Here is a 12,093-nt window from a genome sequence, read left to right as displayed (position 1 = left end):
GCTTGTAAGCTGGATTTTGTCACAGGTGGGAGCAACAACTAGAAGTTTGAACCATAAAGCAGAAACACGGACAACAAGGAGACCTTTGCAATCCTCTCCATTCCCCGAGACACCAAAAGTGCCATGGCCCCGTGGTTACCTGCCACAAGGGGGTTGCATCTGTGCAGTTCTCTTATTAATCGTATTGATGTACACCTGTCCCTGAGGCATCTGATGGTTATAAACAATAACAACGTACAGGATCCTTTTATTTCTGCTTCTTAGCTAGTGCAGTTCATGCAAACAGTTCTCTTGTATAGGGAAAGTGCATGAAGGTAGGGTCATGCTCTGCTGGTTTCCTGGCTGCTCGCCAGCTGCCCATATGGTTGCCAGAATGCAGCATTAGTTTTCTAAGGCAGCATGCATGTGATGTATAGTGTCATGCTGTGTAAATCAGCACACTATTGAAAATTATAAATTCATAAATAAAACTGAAATTATTAAAGTAACTCTTCTCATGGCTTCCCAAGTGCACATGTGCTTCCAGAGCAGCAGATTGGAGCTGTAATTTTGCATAACTCAGTGCAAAAGCTTACATTAGTGCTAACCTGGGTCATGAAGCTGCAGTCCTTAGGAGGATGACACACCCACTGAGTAAAATGAACTAGCTGAAATAAGAATTAGAGCTTGGGACACTATAACCACACACGAGTCAGGGAGGGAAAAGAAGTTTTTCAGTGTACCATTATCTCACCTGCATGAATTGCAAACACTGTATACCAAAGTATTAATTTCATAGCCTAATTGCTAAACAAACAGTACATATAAGCAAATTCTTACTGTATGAATGCAGGAACTTGCACTGAATAACCTTGACCTCTTTAAAATACAAGTAAAAGGGGAGAGAGTAAAGGGGAAAACAGGACAAGTGTGGCAAGTTATGTAATTAGTTTCTGGAAATCTTCAGATTTTCAGTTCAATTTTCCTTGCTATTTTTAGGGAGAGGGAAACACAAAGCTGTATAACTGGCAGCTATCTAAATAAATACATCTTACTTTTTATTTATGTATGGATGAATTACAAAACCAAGAAAATTCCCTTAAGGAAAATGCTACAAAGATCCTTCAAAGTAGTTTATTGGTAAACGCTTCTTTGGTCAAGACCCCTGAAGTTATATTTGTACTAATAAAATAGATATTGTAAGGGCCTTTCTCTACAGCCATCTAGCCTGGCTACCTCCATGATTTTAAATAGTTTTAGCTATAAAAGATGGTGGGTGAATTCAAATTCCAGCTGAAGTAGTTGCTGGTACATGTTGATTCCTAGTCTGTGGCCAGGAGTCGTCTGTGAGCTATGCAGTTCATAGTAATTCACGCCAGCAATTTCAGTTACATATGGTTGGGTACAGCGAAGTGGATCTGGATGCTGAAATGCTGCAGTGGACCATTTAGCGGTGGAAAAATTGCTTAGAAGCTCTTCTTGTACATCTGGCTTCAAGGCAATGTCATCTGCCTGGTCAGGGTGCTCAGGCATACCTGTGTTTGTTAGGTTCAGAGCTCGCACAGACTCCATTCTGTCTTTACTGAAGTGCGCTCTTTGATCCTTGTTCAACGAGGTGAATAAGAGTTTGGCTGTCTTGCAGCATGTGAGCATTCATGTTGACTTTATCAAAGATGTTTGTTTGTCTTCAGGTGAACAGCTCCTGAAAGTCAGAGCACAGGAGAAGAGGATCAGAGCCCAGCTAGGGGTTTGCAGCCAGTTTCAGCCTAATAGGGGAATCCTACTGGATTCATCCTCAGATGAATACTGAATTCTTTCCTGGAAAACACTTTTTATCTAGGGAGTGGTGTTCTCAATGTAGAGATATTGAGGGCAAATTTAATGGTCACTATAGATATTAGATTATCAGATGATCTCTCCTGGCCTTATCTCATATAATTGAAAATACAATCAGTTAGAAACAAGTTTAGAACTGCTGCAGGTATCACAAAAGATTTCTGTTAGTTTTTATTTCTAATCACAGATCTCTAAAGTATTTTCTCCCAAACTTCTGTGTTATAAACAGAGGTGAGAAATTGCCAACTATAAGAGGAAAAAAGAAGAAATAAAGCCTATGTAAAACTGTCAAGGGAACAGTGTAAATAAAGTGCTATCCCTGTTCTCCAGAAATGTATCTAATCTCTCTGTACTATACAGCATTATTGGTAAAAATGATAAACATGCTTATGTAGAACTTCTGTACTTCTTTCAAGTTGAAGGTAGCTCTCCAATCATTGGTCCGAACCAGGCTATTAGTAACAACAATGCATAATAATGTCAAGGTTCTTTGAGCAAGATGTAGTGGGTGTTTGGTCTCGTAATTAACCTGCTGCCATTGGTCACGCATTCTCCCCACCCTGTAATTACTTCACTCAAAAAAAATAATGCCATTCAAAGCATACATTGTGTGGAGAATTAAGAGTATTCATATTAATCTGCTTCCGCACTCACACGATGACTACAATCCATATGTACATTTCATGTATGAGAATAAGTAATTTGACCACATCTGAGCAGCTTTGTTAGAAATGTTTGATTTGCCAGCAAACTGGGTCAGCATGCCATTGGGTTTTTTGTTTCACGTCATTTTTTTAGAACCAATCCAAAAGTACCAAAAGGATTTTCACTTTAAAGTATCACTGAGCTAAGAACATAATGAATATTCAATTAGTTGCTAAAATGATTGCTGTTCTTTTAAAACGTATAGCGTGAGTAAGTCCTGTGTGTGGACAGCTTTATCCTCAAACCCAAATACTCATAAAGTTTATAAGTGAAAACATTGGTGTAAATCTGTGAAAGGAGAGTGTGTACTCAGCCAAAAAAAAGCTCATCTTTTCTTCTGCAAGTTTTCTTCAGTAATGCTTCTGCTTTCTTGAGAACTTTGTCCAGAACAAATACGGAATACAAGTAGAATTTGTATGTATGAATGAAAAGCAGCAGAAATTGGCACTCCTCTGTAGAAACCTACAGTGGGATTTATTTCATCCAAATTGTCTAGAACTTAAGAGTGAGAGGGTGTGTTTAAAATTCCTCTGTAGGTACTGGAAACAACCAACCAGTTCCAGAAAGCAATTGCCACCTATTTGTGGCAGGACTAACTTCTAATTTTTAGATGGCTACGGAGGAGCAAGATGAATCCCTCCTTGAGAGTAATGGGGTCATCACTCAGATTCTTCAAAGTTTCAATTTTGATTTTTTTTTTTTCCTCTCTTGTGGCAAAGACTTCCCTTCACAGCCTACCACTGCACTAACCAATGATGCCATTTTTGTGTCAGACATGATACAGCTGTATTAGACATCTTACTTTTTAAAAGGTGAGAAGTCCCTCCACCTGTATTAAACTGAATGCATCAACCTCAGAGAAGGACCTGTTTTTCAGTTTATGGCTGTCACAGTTGAGTCCTGCCCAACTGAGCAAGGAAAGGAGTATCTGCAGGGGGACGTACTAAGGAGTATATTTACATTGCAGAATGTGAAGTAAAGATACTTGGGCTATATTCAAAACTGTGTCCTTTTCATCTGGCTAAACTTGTACATGTGAAATTCTCCCAGGCCTCATGTCCTAGACAGATAGATGGCATGTCTGTATTCAACACTGCATCTGCCAGTGTAGGAGTACTCAATATTTACACTTTGAAATAACTAAGTCCTGACTTCTCTGTGAGACTAACCTTTAATACAAGGTTGTGCACTTTTTCCTCAGACATTCTCACCTTTCATCCCATGCCACTCCTTGATTGTGGGAAGAGACTCAGCCAAAATCATGAAGGTACCTCTGTCAGATCCTTCTAAATTCACTACAGTCAGTAAGTTTGTGAACAAACAAGACACTTGATGTGCTGTGACCTCTGCTTCAAATGCTAACCACAAGGCTCACATTTTTACTGTTTTTTCTGCATCTTTCCCCTTTGTGTCTGGTTATAATAATCCTTTCCTCCTTGCTGTCTCTCAATATGTACTGGGATTTGCATGTTACTTTGGGGCAGGGACCATCTTCTTGTGTGTGTATGCAGCAGTTGTCACAGGTCAAAATGTTAAGGGCAAGAAGCATCGCATGATACAGCTTGCTGGAAAGGAAATATGACTGCCAGACCCTGGTACAATAATCAACATTTTGTATCCTTGGCTACTTCCCCCGTGAGGGCAGTTTTGTGTAACTACAGGGAATGGAAAATACAGACCATCTTCTAGCAGTGTGTGCAGGCTGACACAATGGCAGCTAGATCTTATTAGTGACCCTGTCATATACAACATGCCGCCTCATAGGTAATTGAAGACATTTTTAAGAGTGTCCTTACTTAATGTTATCCAGCAAGGCACTGTGGGATCAGTTTAAGCAAGTCCTAAACATGGCATACTCTTCCTTGTAAACACATTTAAGGTCAACACTTTCAGACAAACATTCTTGTATGCCGTTTTTGTAAGTGCAGAATTTGCCCTTATATTGTTTTCACATTGTAAAAGTGTTACCAAACAAACAAACAAAACCCCAAAATATAAACAGTTTGGGAGTAGGTCTGACAAAAACAAAGTAGAATTTCCAAGGCGTATATCCCAAGGAAAGTTATCCAGTTCCAGCACCGCAGGCCAATCACATGAGAAACGAAGAATTAAAAGACCTTTGTAGACCAAGAATACGGAGGCTGGCTGGATGTGTGATCTGCTGAATCACATCACTTCTGCTTTTCAAAACAGGCAGATCACCACTTTCACTCTTTCTAACTAAAGTTAGAAGCACATGCACAGAAATAGGCACCTAGATTAGTGACCTGTTTTCCTAAATGCTGTAAATTCCTAGCCATCAAAGGCACCTTTGAATCTTCACTTAACAAAGGCAGACCATGAGGCATGAAAAATGTCTCCTCTGCCTCTCAATAGCCCCTATCTGAACCTGGGAATTTAACAGAACAGATACACAAAAATACTTCACCCAACATGGTTATGGCAGACGGATGTAAACGGATTAATGTAACAAATCACTGGAGTCTGGAGGCACTGCTCTAGAGCTGAGGCATGCTGCCAGGCTGCAGGTTTTCCCTGCCAGCTCTTCCTGCTCATCCCTGTCCCTGCAGCACAATGGAGGTCAGCCATTCTGGGTCCACCTACATTGCACTTGCTGCAGTGCATTTACATGGTGCTGCACTGGCCTCTTCAAGTATCACTAGCAAGGTCATTGTGGCAGCAGGGGGCTCAGCAAACCTCACCAAGCTGCTGAGTCAAGGGGTCAGTCTGGCAGGCCTTCAAGCTGTAGCAGATATACTGGTAGCAGTATTTTAAAGTTAGGACACAGTAGTCATCCCAAAACACAGGTACTTCATATTGAGTAGGTTGTTTTGAAATCCCCAGCCTATGAGGAATTTCCTTGCAGTTATTGACCTTAATCTGACTATCAGAATTGTTATCATATGAGAAGACAGCATGGTGAGATTACAGCTCCTTCTCACTGTAACTTTTGATTGACAGTGGGCTAAGAAAACATTTGATAAGAAGACATAATATAAATGCCATGCTGCAGGCATGAGCTGTGACACAAGTGCCCTAGTGCAGATGGAGCAATGGAAAGATTCATCTATTCCATTAGACATGAGACATAGTGAGCAACAGATCTGTGCTGGTTAATACAAATTGTAGAATGTAATTCAGCTGGTCTTTGGATCAATTAATGACTTATATTTGGTGAAGTCCTGTCTTTCATAAAGACTAAAACTGAAGATGGCAAGAAAGAGAGGATAAAAAATTTTGTGGGGTTTGTTCCAGCTGCTAACCAGCCTTGCTACTGCCAGGTGTGTCCTATTCAATCAATGTGTCAAAATTCAACTTCCAGCACTAGCTCTTGACACGTTTCTCTGTTTTGTCCAATAGCCCTTTGATGCTTCCTATTTTCTCCCTTTTATGACACTCATATCTTACCTGATGGTTTATAAAGATACCGTTTGACCTTCTTTTTAACTAGCTAAACAGATAACCTCTCTCACTTTCTAGCTTGGAAGTAAACTCTAAGGCTTTTAAACTTGCAAGCATATCTTGACTTTTCTGAAAGGGGACACTAGCATCCAACAAAAGAGCAATTTATCTTTCTGACTTGTCGGAGTTGGAGCACTTACTGGGCCTCCTGGCACAATGGTTAGCTCTACATAAATTAGGCCATATTCATTACTGTAAGTCAGAGACAACTGTCATTTTTCAAATTTCCTGTTATCCATAGCTTTGCTCAGTCACCAGTGTTGGTCTCAGAACAAGCTACACGACATAGACTTCAAGAAGGAAAAGTATGCAGGGATATGAAATGTGCTTTCAGAAATATTTACAAGATCTTCCAGAGTCCTAGTTACTTGCATTTGTCCCTGGAAAGCAGCTATAACCTCAGCCTTCCAGCAAGGGTCAGAAATTGAAACAGATTTAAAGATATTAATTCTGTCATATACAAATAAAGTATTGAGTTCAATGGGCTTCATTAGACTATACAGATTAAAAAAAAAAAAAAAAAAGAGTCTTCAAAAATTATTATTCCTTTTAAAGATAATTATTTTCCTTAGAGAAACTGCAACTAGCCAGCCTTGCTATGGTATCTGTACAGCAGCCTGTTGGATCAAATGTACAGGAGATTTTAAAGGGTTATTCCAGGTTTCACACCAGTGCTGGAAAAATAAAGTTCCACCAGATCCAAACTGAATTAAGTAGTTAAGAACCCAGCCTAACACACCAAAAAGATCTTCTCACTACTGATTTCGTGTTTTTCAAGCTAAAAGGTGATTCTTAGCCACTGGTGTAAATGGATTTGCTGTAGGCTGTAGCAAACACAAAACCAAGGCTCATTTATGGTACAAGACTTTTTGCAAAGGTGTTTGCCACAATTAATGCACAGTGATAAAACAAAAGCAACACCGAATGTGCAATATAGATACACAAAAAAGGGACAAGAGGAGAATAAAATAAAATTTTGTCCATTTTATAAGAAAGTCTTCATCTCACTCTAACTTTTCATTTTCTTCCTGTTCTGTTTTCCTCCTTCCTTCCTTTTTACTTTCCTTTTCTTGCCTTGCTTTTCCATGTCTGTCTTTGCCTTGTCTTGCCCATTCTAGAAGGCAGGTTTATATTTGCTGAGATTATAATTCAGCTCATGTTAAGTTATGCATATGCTTAGCTGTCTTTCCTGACTACAGATATGTAGGTGAACTCAGACCTTAATCAGGACCTTCAATAATTTCTCAAGCTGATAATGAGATGCTCACAGAAGCTGCCTTTACCATGGGAAAGCCACACTCACTGCAGCTTCTCTGCTGTTAACAAGAGAGGCTTTCACAGGGGTACTTCAGGGCTGGAGTTTCACCTCAGTGCTCTAATTGGACTTCTGGAAAAGCTTCTTTTCCTTCATTTTGGAGCAATGATAGGAAATCCTTTCCATACCACATACTTTATGTCTCAGCACCTCCCAGACTTTGTGCACTCTGCATGGAGACTCCCACGCCAGCCACAGAGCAAGGGGCTTCAGTCATCTTTTCTGCTGTTCACAGAGTATCTGTCTCTGGCCTGCACAGGGCTGGAAGGTAGGAGCGGTCAGGAGCCCAGTACAGAGCAGGGGAGCAGTGGCCCTTCCTGAGGAGAGATTGCTGAGTATAAGCTGAGGGTGACAAGTCATCATATTTATTGTACTATGTTTTCTTTGAGTATAAGCAGAGCACACACATAAGAGAGCAATGAAAAAGGGGAGAAGATAGACCTGTGTACCAGACGATCACATTGTGCTGTGGTGGATCCTCTATTGCTTGGTATTTTCAGGACTATGCCCCAATCTACCATGCTTTGACATCTACTTAGTTCCTGTGTTTAAGTACCTAATGACACCATGCTCCTGAACAAATGCCTGCCCTGCTTCTTAGGCCAGAAGGAAATTCACCTACCACAGAAGGAGATCTTGTCTGGCAAAATTTTAATATCCAAGTCAGGCAGACATGTTCCCTTGTGAGAATACTCCTCTGGCATGCCCAACTGGTGATTTTGCCTACATTTTTGAAACTACTGTACCTCAAAGAGTAGAGTATAAACCTGCCCTGTGAGAAGGTTCAATATCCACTGACTAATGAGTCTCAGAGCCATGATCTCATCTGACTTTGACAGAGCTTTTCAAAATCATGAGCAAGCCTAATAGTTGTTTATAAAATTTACAGTATGGAAATTAATAATAATGTGCATTTGTTCCTTTCATCCATCTATCTCATTTTACAGAGCAGAAAACATACCAAGTGAATCAATGAAGCAAAAAAGAGGAGGAAGGCTCCTGACTCCTCCTCCCTGCCCGCTCACCCACCATGCCTCCCATAGGAAGCATACCTGTCATGCTGCTCTTGGCTGTCGTTTTTGAGAGGTGTTGGTAAATGCAGCTATTCTTAGCTGTCTCTGGCCAGAGCCCATGGACATCAGCCTGGGCTGAATATCTCTCAAGTACCTTAGATATGTCCAGGAACCCAGGCAAGTGCTAGTCCAAATAGCTTCCATGCCTTAGAGACTGGGGAGAGAGTGAAGAGGAGGTGCATTTTTCATACTCAGCAGCAGTAGCCTCAGCATGCCATCTGCATGTCTATTCTATTGTCATATTCTCTCAAAAAGGACTGTGCATTGAGGATTTCCCCACTTACAATCTGCTCCTGAGGCATGCTACTCACAGGTGAAGAGTTTTGTCATAGAGGGAGTTCAGTGAGAAAGTGTTAGAATCTAAGCAGTGAAGGCTCCCCTTGCACCCTTCTCAGATCAGCCATATGAAGGCAGGACTCTACCAAGCCTCTTGTGACTTACTAAAAGTAAAAAATCAATCAAAGGAAAAAAGCTCTGATTTAGGCACGAAGCAGAGATAAGATTCAAGAAGTTCAGGCTATGCCTGAGAGATGAGTGCTGAAAGATGTCTGGAAGAGGAGCTAGTAGCAAAGTCCACAATGCCTAAGCGCCAGTAAGAATAGGTTGCAGGACTCAGTTTTAAAGGTTACTCAGATTATATACTCATGTATGTCAGCAGTTCTGTCAATTTACCAGTTTAAGCAGTTACCAGCTTAAGTCCACTGCATAGCTCCCTGGAAAATGAAAACATTTAATGAAAGTTATAAAGCAAAAAAACTCAATACAAATTGACCTGTCTTTCAGACAGGAAGAAATCAGCCAATTATTTTGTTACTAAATTCAATAAAAATAATTACTTTACCAATACATAATAGATAATCAAAACCTTAGTCATATAGCTGAGAAATGGAAGAAGTCATTAGCAGCAGAGAAGCAGTTGTAACGGTTCTATATTTGATCCCCATGGATTATTTCATATGTCAGTCACATATTCTAAACAAAAAATTCTGGCAGTCCCATGGAAAGTAGCACATCTACAGACACTGGCTTGCTTTCAACCAAGTTTGTTTTGGTACAAGCAGATAAATACATTAGTTGCTTTATGAAGTTTTTAATTCAGATTTCTAGCTGGCACAAGTCAGTGCACCTCTGGTGATTCAGGTCTGAATTACATTTACACCAAAGTCAAGGCAGCACACTGCAGTGGAATTAAAGTGATTTACATTTGCTGAAAATTTGGTGAAATTTTTAAGCCTCTTTTGTAGTAACATAAATACAGTGCAAAGTCAGTGTGAAATCAAGGATACATAAGAATTTTAATATTTGCTGCAACACATATATATGTGGCTATGAGACTCAAAATGAATATACATACACTTTAATCCCTAGCGTTTGTCACAGGATTCATGTAAGGAAATACAACTGAGTGACCAGAAGTCCACTCATTCCTTGCGAGTGGCACTCCTGGTGTCACTGCATCTGTAGATAAAGGTGTGTACTTACAAAATAATCATGTTCCTTCTGCATTGTTATGGAAATTGTATCTCAGCCAAGTGTGACCTCCCACACAGATGTCACCACTGGATCTAGCAGCTGTCCATCAGCCCAAGCTTTCCTCCATTATGACCATGGTAGCAGGCCTTGTCACAGCCTTCCAGCGTACTAGACCCTTGGAGTGTCAAATACTCCATCCTCAAGCCTTTAGGTGTGCAGGAGAATGGACAATGTGACTGGAGCCACAAAAGATGAAAGGAAGTAACATACATGCAAAGAGTAAATAATTAAAAGTGAGGGATGGTAGGACAAAAATTAATGCAGGCCAAAAATTAATGCAGGCAAGAGAAGAAAGGTAAAGCACGTAGACCAGAGAAGCATAGGCAGAGACAGAGATGTCAGGGCAGAGAATGAAGAAATAAGAATAGTTTATAAATGATTGTAAAGGAGGGTTTCCATCCCAATCAGATATCTGACTGGGCTGAAACCCTCTGAGTTGTACCGCTAGTGATGCTTCTCTGATAATCGACCTGCAGCCTGCAGAGTTGGTCCTTCTCAGTACTGGCAGTTTGTGAGCAAATTCTTCTATTTGCTCTTCACTTTATTGTGGATTACATCTGCCCCACCAAGAGTCACTTGCAGGAGCAGTTTCCCTGTATGAGTAGCTGTAGCACAGTAGTTCTGTGAGCAGCATGAATTAGCTGTCTTTTCAAGGACACAAAAAGAATTAGTTAGCATTTATGCTTCTACTCCCTTCTAAAAGTCTTCACAGACATAAAGATTTGTGTTGTCATCATGTTCACCTGCACAGTGTTTATTCTCTTCTATTTTAACTGCAGAAAAAAGATAGCTTGCTGTGTCATGCAGAGGCAGTATCCTAGAGAGAATAATGTAAATATCTATGAGGAATCATAGAATCATAGAATTGTTAGGGTTGGAAGACACCTCAAGGATCATCTAGTCCCAGTGCCCCTGCCATGGTCAGGCACCCCTCACACTAGATCAGGTTGCTCAGAGCCACATGCAGTCTGGCCTTAAAAACCTCCAGGGATGAGGCTTTTACCACGTCCCTGGGCAACCTGTTCCAGTGTCTCACCATCCTCATGGTGAAAAACTTCTTCCTAACATCCAATCTGAATCTAGCTATTTCTATTTTTTATCATTCCTCCTAGTCCTATCATTACCTGACACCCTAAAAAGTCCCTCACCAGCTTTCTTGTAGGCCCCCTTAAGATAGTGGAAGGCCATAATTAGGTATCCTTGGAGCCTTCATGGATTCATGTAAATAATACTTTCTACTGATGGTGATATTAGGAGATGGTAGCATTCCCATGAATGGAACTCTCAGTGGAAATAACACAGTGGAAGAAACTTCTACAGCAATAACTATATATTTCAACCATTCTTGGCTATCAAGAACAGGGAGCTGTGAAGGCCAGATTTCCTGCATGGGAAGAGTTTAAGGAATGCAAATATGAGAAACACAATTTAGTGATTTACATGAATTTCACCCCACATTAATTTAGAATAGGTTTTCCCTTGCAAGATGAAATTTCCAGTTGTGAAACAGCTTGACATGGAGCCTATTTGTTGCTAGGAAAATCTTGTCTGTCAGCTCATTCTGAGAAAAAACTCACCTTAGTGAAGCTTATCTTTTAGAATAACCATGCAAAATATTGCTGATGGGCAAATGCTTGGTCATTTCTGATGATCATGGCTCCATTTTAAGCAATGACTTCTATTTTTATGCTGAACTTTCTTTAAACTGGTGACACAATGTTATCTCAAGACTTTTCAGCCAGATAAGACCATGCCAGTTTCCTCTAAAATGGTCTTCTGTCTATGGATTTTGTATATATGTGGGAGTAGGGAGGCACTGTGGGAAGCAAAACACTGACTCTGTATAAATTACTTTTTAAAGTAGAATTTATAGAAGTTGACATTAGTTAGGGAGTGGACCTGAAAGTTTTTGATAACTTGTGTAACTTCGAGACAGGCCTCCTGCCAGATTTGTCCAAAGACTTCAAAGAGATGCTTTGAAAAGCAAAAATAAATAAAGCAAATAAAGGATAAGGAAAATTAATGTTCTAAAATCTCTGTGACCATCCACCTCAGACAGATAAAAGTCACATCATTAAAAAGTACCCCCTACCAACATGTGACTAGTCATCTTGAACAGAGCAAAAGTCTGTTCAAGATACATGATGTCCAGCAGATCACCATCTGGCTTCTTGGCTGCAGTCCTAGGTT

Source organism: Melanerpes formicivorus, unplaced genomic scaffold, assembly GCF_026170545.1.
Source record: "Melanerpes formicivorus ecotype bairdi unplaced genomic scaffold, bMelFor1.0.p_v2 SCAF_2, whole genome shotgun sequence".
Taxonomy (NCBI): domain Eukaryota; kingdom Metazoa; phylum Chordata; class Aves; order Piciformes; family Picidae; genus Melanerpes; species Melanerpes formicivorus.
The sequence above is the reverse complement of the archived record's forward strand: the minus strand, read 5'-3'. Positions refer to the sequence as shown.